Source organism: Schistocerca cancellata, chromosome 3, assembly GCF_023864275.1.
Source record: "Schistocerca cancellata isolate TAMUIC-IGC-003103 chromosome 3, iqSchCanc2.1, whole genome shotgun sequence".
Classification (NCBI taxonomy): Eukaryota; Metazoa; Arthropoda; class Insecta; order Orthoptera; family Acrididae; genus Schistocerca; species Schistocerca cancellata.
In genome coordinates this window covers 415,957,549-415,966,868 of record NC_064628.1, presented here as the reverse complement: position 1 = coordinate 415,966,868, position 9,320 = coordinate 415,957,549, and the positions used below count along the sequence as shown (strand labels likewise).

The following is a 9,320-nucleotide window of genomic DNA, read 5'->3' as shown; positions in this document are numbered from 1 at the left end:
CTTTTGAATCCACTGGACACTTGAATTCTCTATATTGATTCTGAGAGTTTTGATATTTCTCTTGTTATTTACTGTCTCAATGTCATCCGTGAGAATAAAATTAAAGGCAGTTGGATTAGGTTCCTGATCTATAAACTATGATTTAATAGCCGGCCGCGGTGGTCTAGCGGTTCTAGGCGTGCAGTCCGGAACCGCGCGACTGCTACGGTCGCAGGTTCGAATCCTGCCTCGGGCATGGATGTGTGTGGTGTCCTTAGGTTAGTTAGGTTTAAGTAGTTCTAAGTTCTAGGGGACTGATGACCACAGATGTTAAGTCCCATAGTGCTCAGAATCATTTGAACCATTTAATATTCTGCGCTGCTAAATAAATTTTGAAGGTTATATTCCTTACGTAAAACAGAGTATCGGTTTCAGTCCTAGGATTGACGATAAACTTCAGAAAAACAATTACAGAGTAGTGGCATATCGATTATTGAAACTTCCTGGCAGATTAAAACTGTGTGCCCGACCGAGACTCGAACTCGGGACCTTTGCCTTTTGCGGGCAAGTGCTCTACCAACTGAGCTACCGAAGCACGACTCAAGGCCGGTACTCACAGCTTTACTTCTGCCAGTACCTCGTCTCCTACCTTCCAAACTTTACAGAAGCTCTCCTGCGAACCTTGCAGAACTAGCACTCCTGAAAGAAAGGATACTGCGGAGACATGGCTTATCCACAGCCCGCGAAAGGCAAAGGTCCCGAGTTCGAGTCTCGGTCGGGCACACAGTTTTAATCTGCCAGGAAGTTTCATATCAGCGCACACTCCGCTGCAGAGTGAAAATCTCATTCTGGAAACATCCTCCAGGCTGTGGCTAAGCCATGTCTCCGCAGTATCCTTTCTTTCAGGAGTGCTAGTTCTGCATGGTTCGCAGGAGAGCTTCTGTAAAGTTTGGAAGGTAGGAGACGAGGTACTGGCAGAAGTAAAGCTGTGAGTACCGGTCGTGAGTCGTGCTTCGGTAGCTCAGTTGAGCCGGCACGGTAGCTCAGCGTGTTCGGTCAGAGGGTTAGCTGCCCTCTGTAACAAAAAAACTGAGTGAAGCGATCAATAACGAACTTCAATGGGCATCAGGGGACGTCCGCCACGAACAATTGCAACGAACTAAAACGAACAAAATGAGATAAAAAAAAGTTGGTAGAGCACATGCCCGCGAAAGGCAAAGGTCCCGAGTTCGAGTCTCGGTCGGGCACACAGTTTTAATCTGCCAGGAAGTTTCATATCAGCGCACACTCCGCTGCAGAGTGAAAATCTCATTCTGGATATCGATTATTGCTCCTCACCATCAATAATAGTTGTTACCCATAGTTTCGTATTTGCTATTTTACCGTCGTTACCCTTTAGAAACCAACCTGATCTTTCCACAATGCCATTTTTGACTTGCTTCTTAATATGTCCTATAACTACAGATTTGTTGAAAATATTAACTGTTAAATACGCTATTCCACAAATTAAAAACTTCCAGTTATTCTTCATATCTTGAAACTTACTACCGTTGACTTTCACTGAAGAAAAGATACATGATAATAAAATGAAATCAAAGATTAGAATGTAAAAGCATAGTGTGAATGGTTAAAATGAAATGAACTAAAAATCATCTTCTTGTCTAAAACACGTTACTCTCCCAGAGAACTTCGGCATCTCTCAAAATTTTTTACACCTCTGATATTTAGCCACATGTGGACAAATAGTGGGTCTTATGATGCAGCACTGTTTAGCCGTCACAAAATAAAGCCTCAAAAATCAGTAAATAAAACTATTCTTCTACTGTTGCTCCGAATCGCATATACCAACCGCCCTCTGCAGCGACAACGACTCAAAGTCTACTGGGTATTTGATTTTTCTCTGCTTTCTCGGGCCTCATTACCTCTCCTTCTAGCCCAACCTTTGTTCTCCAATTACGCCTTAATCGGCGAGCTTCTCCTCAATATTTTTCATTTGTGCTGAATTGTTTTGTACCCTTCTTGCATATAGACGTGTGTCATGTATTTTTTACAGACTGTATGAATATATAAGGTGTGTATTTCTTCTCTTGTCAAATTAAATATTACATATCTTGCTGTGAATTAATTTGTTTGTCCACATTCCACTTACTGCGTTTCCTTGAAATTATATAAAATATACGTCTGTAAATAAAGAAAAAACTTGAAACAGCTGTTGCAGCTGATTGGTGAAGGGCTGAAAAAAAAAACCCACCTCCGCTGATGCTGCTTAGTATCGCGTATAGCCTCCTTCGGCTTCCACAACAGCTCGAAGTCTGTTGGGCATTGAGCCCACAACTCGAGCCACATAACTAGGAGATTCAAGTAACTCATTCCAAGCGTCATGAATCACATCAGGAAGCTGTCGGCGAGTCGACGGTGACTGCCCCTTTTCTCGTATTACTCTGACCATTTCTGCCCAAATATTCTCAATGGGATTCATGTCAGCTCCTTTACGTGGCCATTCCATTACAGTAATATTACTATGGTCGTCGAACCACCTCTTAACCACACGTGCCATATGAATAGGCGAGCGATCTTGTTGGAACATGATCTGATCATCGCCAAATCTTGCTGTCACAGAAGGCTACATCACGTTCTCCAGAATTGATATGTAATTGCGTGCATCGAATCTTCCTTCCACTTCCCACAGGAGCCTACACCCTTCGCCCGATATCCATGCCCATGCCGTTACCGACTCCCTGCCATTCCTTCGGCAACTGTAATATATTTTCGATTATACCTAGCACCTTCAGGCCGGTAAACAAGTACTTTTCCGGTTGATGCCGTAGAGAAAACTTTTTCGTCCGTGAAAATCACTCGCCTCCAAAACTGGAGAGGTTTGTCGACATTTTCAGCAGCAAAAGCAAGGCGAGCTTCTCTGTGGGAAACAGTCAATGTCTCTTTCACAGCAGCGCTTCTTGCTCTCAGTCCACCTTCCCTTAGACGACGAGTGAAGGTCTTACTACTAACATTGAGACCCAAGGTCTGCTGAATTTGTCGTGGGGTGACAAATGGGTGGTTCTCACTGAAACGGCGTATCTGCTGATCCTGAACTGCTGTTGTTTTGCGGCGACGCCCATGAGGCCTCCCATTCAGGTTACCACTCTCTTCCTTTCGTCTGATCCACCTGGCTACCGTCGACTTGGGAAGACCCATAGTTCGTGCTGTATAGCCACTTGAAGATCCCTCTGCATGGAGTGCTATTATAGCGCCCTTGTCTTCCTCAGCCAGATGGGCCATTTAGCGTTGACTGAATGATTCGTCGCGGTTAATATCTGCTGCGGAAACAGCGCTAATAGGAAACAGACTGCCTCCTCCACGACGGCAGCCACAACGCAGTGGCCAAGTATGTGTAACACGGAAATCGATGGCATAAACGAGAGGTCGCAAGCCCGTACCCGTGTCATTACATAGTGGAGCAACTTAGAATCTGTAATTTTTCTCAGAAGGGACTGATCCACTCTTGTCATGTCTTATCCTGATAAATATTACATGAAATGAAATGTTTACGTTTTGCATATGCGGCAGGCCTAAAGCAAGAAACATTTCTGAAATATATGAGGCAACCTGAAGAACACTTCGTGAATTTTAGCTGTAGAAGGTTGCCTTATAAGAAGGAAAACGTGTTTATCCTCGCTCGCCGTGTTTCCAAGTAGCGCAGTTTTCTCTGAGGCATACATAATTCTAGGCCGGGCGTAAGAAGCGACTCGACTAACGAGGAGAACTCGCCAGGTGTCATAGGCTGATTGTCCGGAAACTTTGCTCAGTAAAGGAGAGGACAAAATAAGCGAACATGTGTTTCGACTTATCTGCAGACACTCGACCGTTTCCGAGAAAACGACGGTCAAAGTTATCAACGCGCTCTTGCTATAGTGTAGATACCTTCTGCAGCCGAGAACGCAATTGAAGCGGTGGCTCAGTGGCAACCGTCGTTCCTTCTTAACTTTGATTCCCGTGTTCGAGACCATATTGGGTTTTTTTATTACTACTTTTTCCTGCCTCTCTATCAGAATTATCTACGAATGTTTTTTTTTTCTAATTTATGTTGAAATAATGTTGTCATTATTCGCCAATTAACTTTATGTGTAATAAATTAATTAAAAAAATAATAAACGAATGACACAAGCTGATCTAAAATCATCTGGTCTGCCTCATGTATCGTTATATCCAAATGGTTTATAAATGTTAATCTACATTCAGATCCGATGACGGCACCTTTAGTGTGTTGAACCCGGTTACCCAGTAAACAGTATTTAAGCGATCTTGGCTTCTGAATTATTTCTACAACAGAGTGATCGCCCCACTACGCACTATGTGTTCCCTTTTTAACTTATTTCTTTACACAGTAAATTAACTGACGAATAACGACAACAGTGTTTCAACATAAATTGGGATAAACATTCGTAGATAATTCAGAGAGTGAGGGTTGGGGGGGGGGGGGGGAAGGAAAAACCGGGTTTCGAACTCGCAGCGCAAAGTTCCGAAGTCGCTATGGTAGCCGCAGAGCCACCGCTTCAGTTGAATCCTTACCCGCTAAGAGGTATCTACACTATAGCAGCAGCGCATTGAAAACTTTGACCGTCGTTTTCTCAGAAGCGGTAGAGCGTAAGCAGATAAGCTAAGACACGTGTTCGCTTATTTTGTCCCCTCTTTCACTGAGGGAAGTTTCAGCAAGATCGGGGTATGACGCTTGGCGTGTCCCCTCGTAAGTGGCGTGCGTTGGGATTCAGTAGACAGAATGCGTCCACTTTCCTCGACTACTCATTGACATGTTTGGAAACTTTCTTTCTTGTAGTGGCACTTTGCATTATGAGGGCTGATTTTCCTGATAACGATCTAGTAATGGACTTTGCTCCTAATTTACGTTACTGTGTAGTAGACCTACTGCAACTTCTTAAACCGGAAATGTTTATTTATTTGGATACTCCGCTTCTTAGTTGCTACATTTCGCTATAATATTTTCCTTGGTTTCAAAACGGCAAGTTAAGATGACCACTGCAACTTGGTAACATCAGTAACAATTTAATACTTTGAAACAGTTATATGTGGTGTAGGAGGAGTGTACTCTGTTGAATGAGGAATACATTAAACACGAAAGCTGCGTTCAATAACAATAATTAACTTTCGGTTACATGACAAAACACAAGTCGAAGCACTGTCAGTTCATCTCAGTACCCAGTAAAACTCAAACTGGAACGATCGAAAACATACTTTTGTGGGGAAGGCAAACGAATGACTGCGTTTTATTGGCCGCACACTAAGAATACGCAACAGGCCAACTGAAAACACTGCCTACACTACGTTTGTCCGTCCACTGCTATAATATCCTTGACAGAAGTGATTGACTGCGCTCGCAAAAACGTCCAAGGAACGGTAGCACGATTTGTAATGTCACGAAATAGGGGAGAGAGGGTGCTAGGTTTGATAATCGAGTTGGGGTATCATTCATGAAAACAAAAGCGTTTTTCGTTGCTGCGAGATCTTTTCACGAAATTTCAATCACCAACATCTGTTCTGAATGTCAATCCTCGGGAACTTACACAGGAAGGAACCATAGTAGTAATGTAATTCAAGGCTCGCAAGAAAAGATTTAAGTGGTCCTTTTTCCCGCACACTGCTAATGACTGGGACGGTAGAGAAATAGTCCGAACCTTCTGCCAGGCACGTAAGTCTGGATTGCAAAGAAATCTTGTTGATGTAGTCATGTAGATGTAACAACGAAATTATGTTGTAATTGCAACATGTGACTTTTATTTGATTTGAACATCGAAGTTGTTTGCTATTTATTTACTTTTTGTTCATTAGTTTCAGCCATATATGAACACCTAGGCGCGTTAAATTGATATTGAAATAAAGTGTGATGCATGGACCAATAACAATAAATTCTTACCTACTTGTTATGGTACTGCAGTATCTGCCAGCGTCTTCAGAAGTGGATATCGCATACGACATTCCTAGGGTGTTTATAAATGGATATTGCAGACGACTTCGAACAAAGTTTGAATGTAGCTTCGTAAAAGTTCCGTGATCAAACGATCTGAGTTGCTGGCGAATACAGTTTATCATTATACATGAGGTGAATAGGGCTCCGCCGGGTGCTGTGGTCGAGAGGTTCCAGGTGCATCAGTCACGAACCGCACGGCTACTTCAGTCGCAGGTTGGAATCCTACCTCGGGCATAGATGTCTGTGATGTCCTTAGGCTAGCTAGGTTTAAGTAGTTCTAGGTCTAGGGGCTGATGACATAAGCAGTTTGGTCGCATAGTCCTTGAAGCCATTTTTTGACCTTTCGCGTAAATTTTCTTTACATAAACGGCCGCATCTTTAGATTGCGTTGACATAGAAGCTCACTTTTTTACACCACCAAGGGACCGCTTACCGCAAGACGTGCGATACATTTCCGCTTATTATGTCTACCCGTTCTGGAGGTAAACGAGTTTTAAAGGTTGGGTAGACCGATAGACGGTCAAGAAAGTGAGACTTGTAGGGTTCCGTTTTTACCGGTTTAGGTGACGAAATCCTAACAACGAAAACAGCTACGACAGATACTGAAGATGAGGGCTGCATAAATAACACCCCCTACTCTTTATTCTAAATGTTCTAGTTGTAGTCGATACATCAGCATATTAATCGTAGCTACGCTTTCGATCAAAATCATGTTTACAGGAATGCAAATAGAATCCATTTGCCTATACACGTTGTAATTCACATCCCAGTATTAATGCTACCGTGTTTTAGAAGTGCGAACATTCCCATTGCTAGGTAGCTTAAGAAACACTTAGGCTAATGAACGTTTTCTGGCTGTGGCGAGTCTAGTGGAGAATTCGAAACAGTGTAGAATATGTTTGGCAGCTATTTAGCCGTTTATTTCCTGAGGTGGTGCAGAATTATCCTACTAAATTTACCCTCTAATAAGAGTATTTTGTTATTTCGATAAACATCCCGAATGATTGTCACATAAGCGGTGACATGAAGGAAGAAAATTCATGTTTTTGAGCCCAGAAAGCTCTATGCAACAGAATCTGTAGATCATTTTACCATTTTCATTGCGAAATTGCCGGCTTATTCATGTCTGGGGTAATAATAGAGGGCTGTTTGCCTGGGTTGTCTGCTAGCGTAGTGAAAGGAAGGTCTGGTTTGTTTTCGGTTCTAATCTCGATGGAGGCAGGTAGAATATCAGTAAAGCAATTTTAAGAAATTCTCGCGCCCTCAATAATTTTTATCGCTACCTTTATTCTGTACTGCCGCCCTGTGCATGTCAATATGACACTCTCTCGATGGAGGTAGGTAGAATATCAGTAAAGCAATTTTAAGAAATTCTCGCGCCCTCAATACTTTTTATCGCTACCTTTATTCTGTACTGCCGCCCTGTGCATGTCAATATGACACTCTTGTAGAATTTCATACATGTTACTGCCTACTTTTTCCGCTTCTGTCAATAATGGAATTGACTTAAGTGTGGCACTGAATGATTTTTAACTGAATTTCGTTACGAATCTTCACGCATTGTTAAATTTGCACACTTTCATGGTAGGTCAGCAACGGTAATCCAGTAGGACTGGTCTGAACGTTGACACAGACCGTTTCGCGGCCGAAAGCGGATAATATTCTGCTAATTCGTAACGATCCGGCGTTCTTTGTCTTACTAAAACAGTTATGTTATCTCGATAAGCTGAAATTCATTTTTATTGGTACAGTTCATACCAATTAGCGTTTCTTCCTTCATTCTGTCTTATATTTACGTGTTGTATTTAACACACTAATCAGCATTAATATAGTATTACAAATTATTGAAAACAGCCTAAAAAAGGTCAGATAGTTTGTCAATTTCACGCCTGTGCATAGTATGTTGGTAGCACTTCGTCGCCTTGCCGGTTATGTTGTGTAGCAGACTTTAAAGCCGTGCGGATCAGGATAACGAAAAGGCGAGGGGTCTCGCTCGATTTGTCCACGACTGTACATACATCATCTACGAACGAAAGAAATATGCAATTACAGCTGATACTGTGCCCTGTCATCCGCACCGTCAATAATTGCTTGGCCTCTCCGAGGCATGCTTGGAATCAAGTTTCCCGCGTGTTCACATGGAAGAGACCTCCAAATGCGTCGAATTTGCGTTGACAGCCGTTTCAGATTGAAGACTCATTGCCCTTGCAACTTCCTTTTGATGCAAGACCATTCATTTTCAATTGGAATAGTGTCAGGTAACTGCCAAGGCCAATACAGTACCTGCACACCATTCTCCTTCATCCAGTCGCTTCAAAGGCTGCTGCGATGCTTCAGATCATTGTCCACCTGTGATAACCGGTCTTCACTTTCGTCGATGAACAAAAGTTTGGCAGGCGGCGTCAAACAACTTTGATAAATGTAAGCGTAAACTGTATCTCAGTCAAGAATTCAAAGAAAGCTAATGCTTTACGGACACTGCTTGAAGGACACATTTTCCCTGTGTTGAGTTGCGAAAGAACTAGGACGGTATCTTTTACCACCTGTGTGTAACACTGACCATGCTCTTACTTAACAGAATGTATGCCTTATCGAGCTATGAGTGTTTCTGATACCAATTAACACCTTTATTGTAAAAATGAGTCTTCAGCCAAACCATATAATTCACGCGCATCTGGCCTGTCTAAACCCTGCAGTATAGCTTGGGGCCCATAGTACGGCATCTTTGTTTGCCTCTTCGTCTTTAGGTCCATGCAGATATGTTCAAATGGTTCAAATGGCTCTGAGCACTATGGGACAGGATTGGAACCTGTGGCCGTAGCGGTCGCGTGGTTCCATACTGTAGCGCCCAGAAGCGCTAAGCCACTCCGGCCGGCTTGCTAAATGTGTGAAATCTTACGGGACTTAACTGCTAAGGTCATCAGTCCCTAAGCTTACACACTACTTAACCTAAATTATCCTAAGGACAAACACACACACACACCCATGCCCGAGGGAGGACTCGAACCTCCGCCGGGACCAGCCGCACAGTCCACGACTGCAGCGGCTAGAGCGCTCGGCTAATCCCGCGCGGCCGGCCGGCTTGCAGATATGTAACCCATTCTGATACACATTACTTTGTATCCACAAACACTATAATGTGTAAAAAATCTTTAGTCTTACAGTTATTGATACTACTTTGCATGTATTTTCACTTTTTCCTAGTGCAGCATTGGGGGTCAAGAATATTTACACACGTCCTGCAGACTATTGGGGAAAAGTGAAAACTTCTCGGTGTGGTAGCTGAAAAGACAGTTTAACAGCTAAAAACGAAATAGGAGTGCAAATCTCTTTCGATCTTGTTGGCACTTATGCTGAT

At 42.9% G+C, this 9,320-nt stretch overlaps 1 non-coding gene across 1 annotated transcript; it reads right to left on the bottom strand.

Annotated features, from left to right (window-relative positions):
* Window positions 1–500: 500 nt before the first annotated feature.
* On the bottom strand, window positions 501–575 carry Trnal-caa (transfer RNA leucine (anticodon CAA)). Its single transcript has one exon. It is a non-coding gene; the product is annotated as a tRNA-Leu (tRNA).
* Window positions 576–9,320: the final 8,745 nt, after the last annotated feature.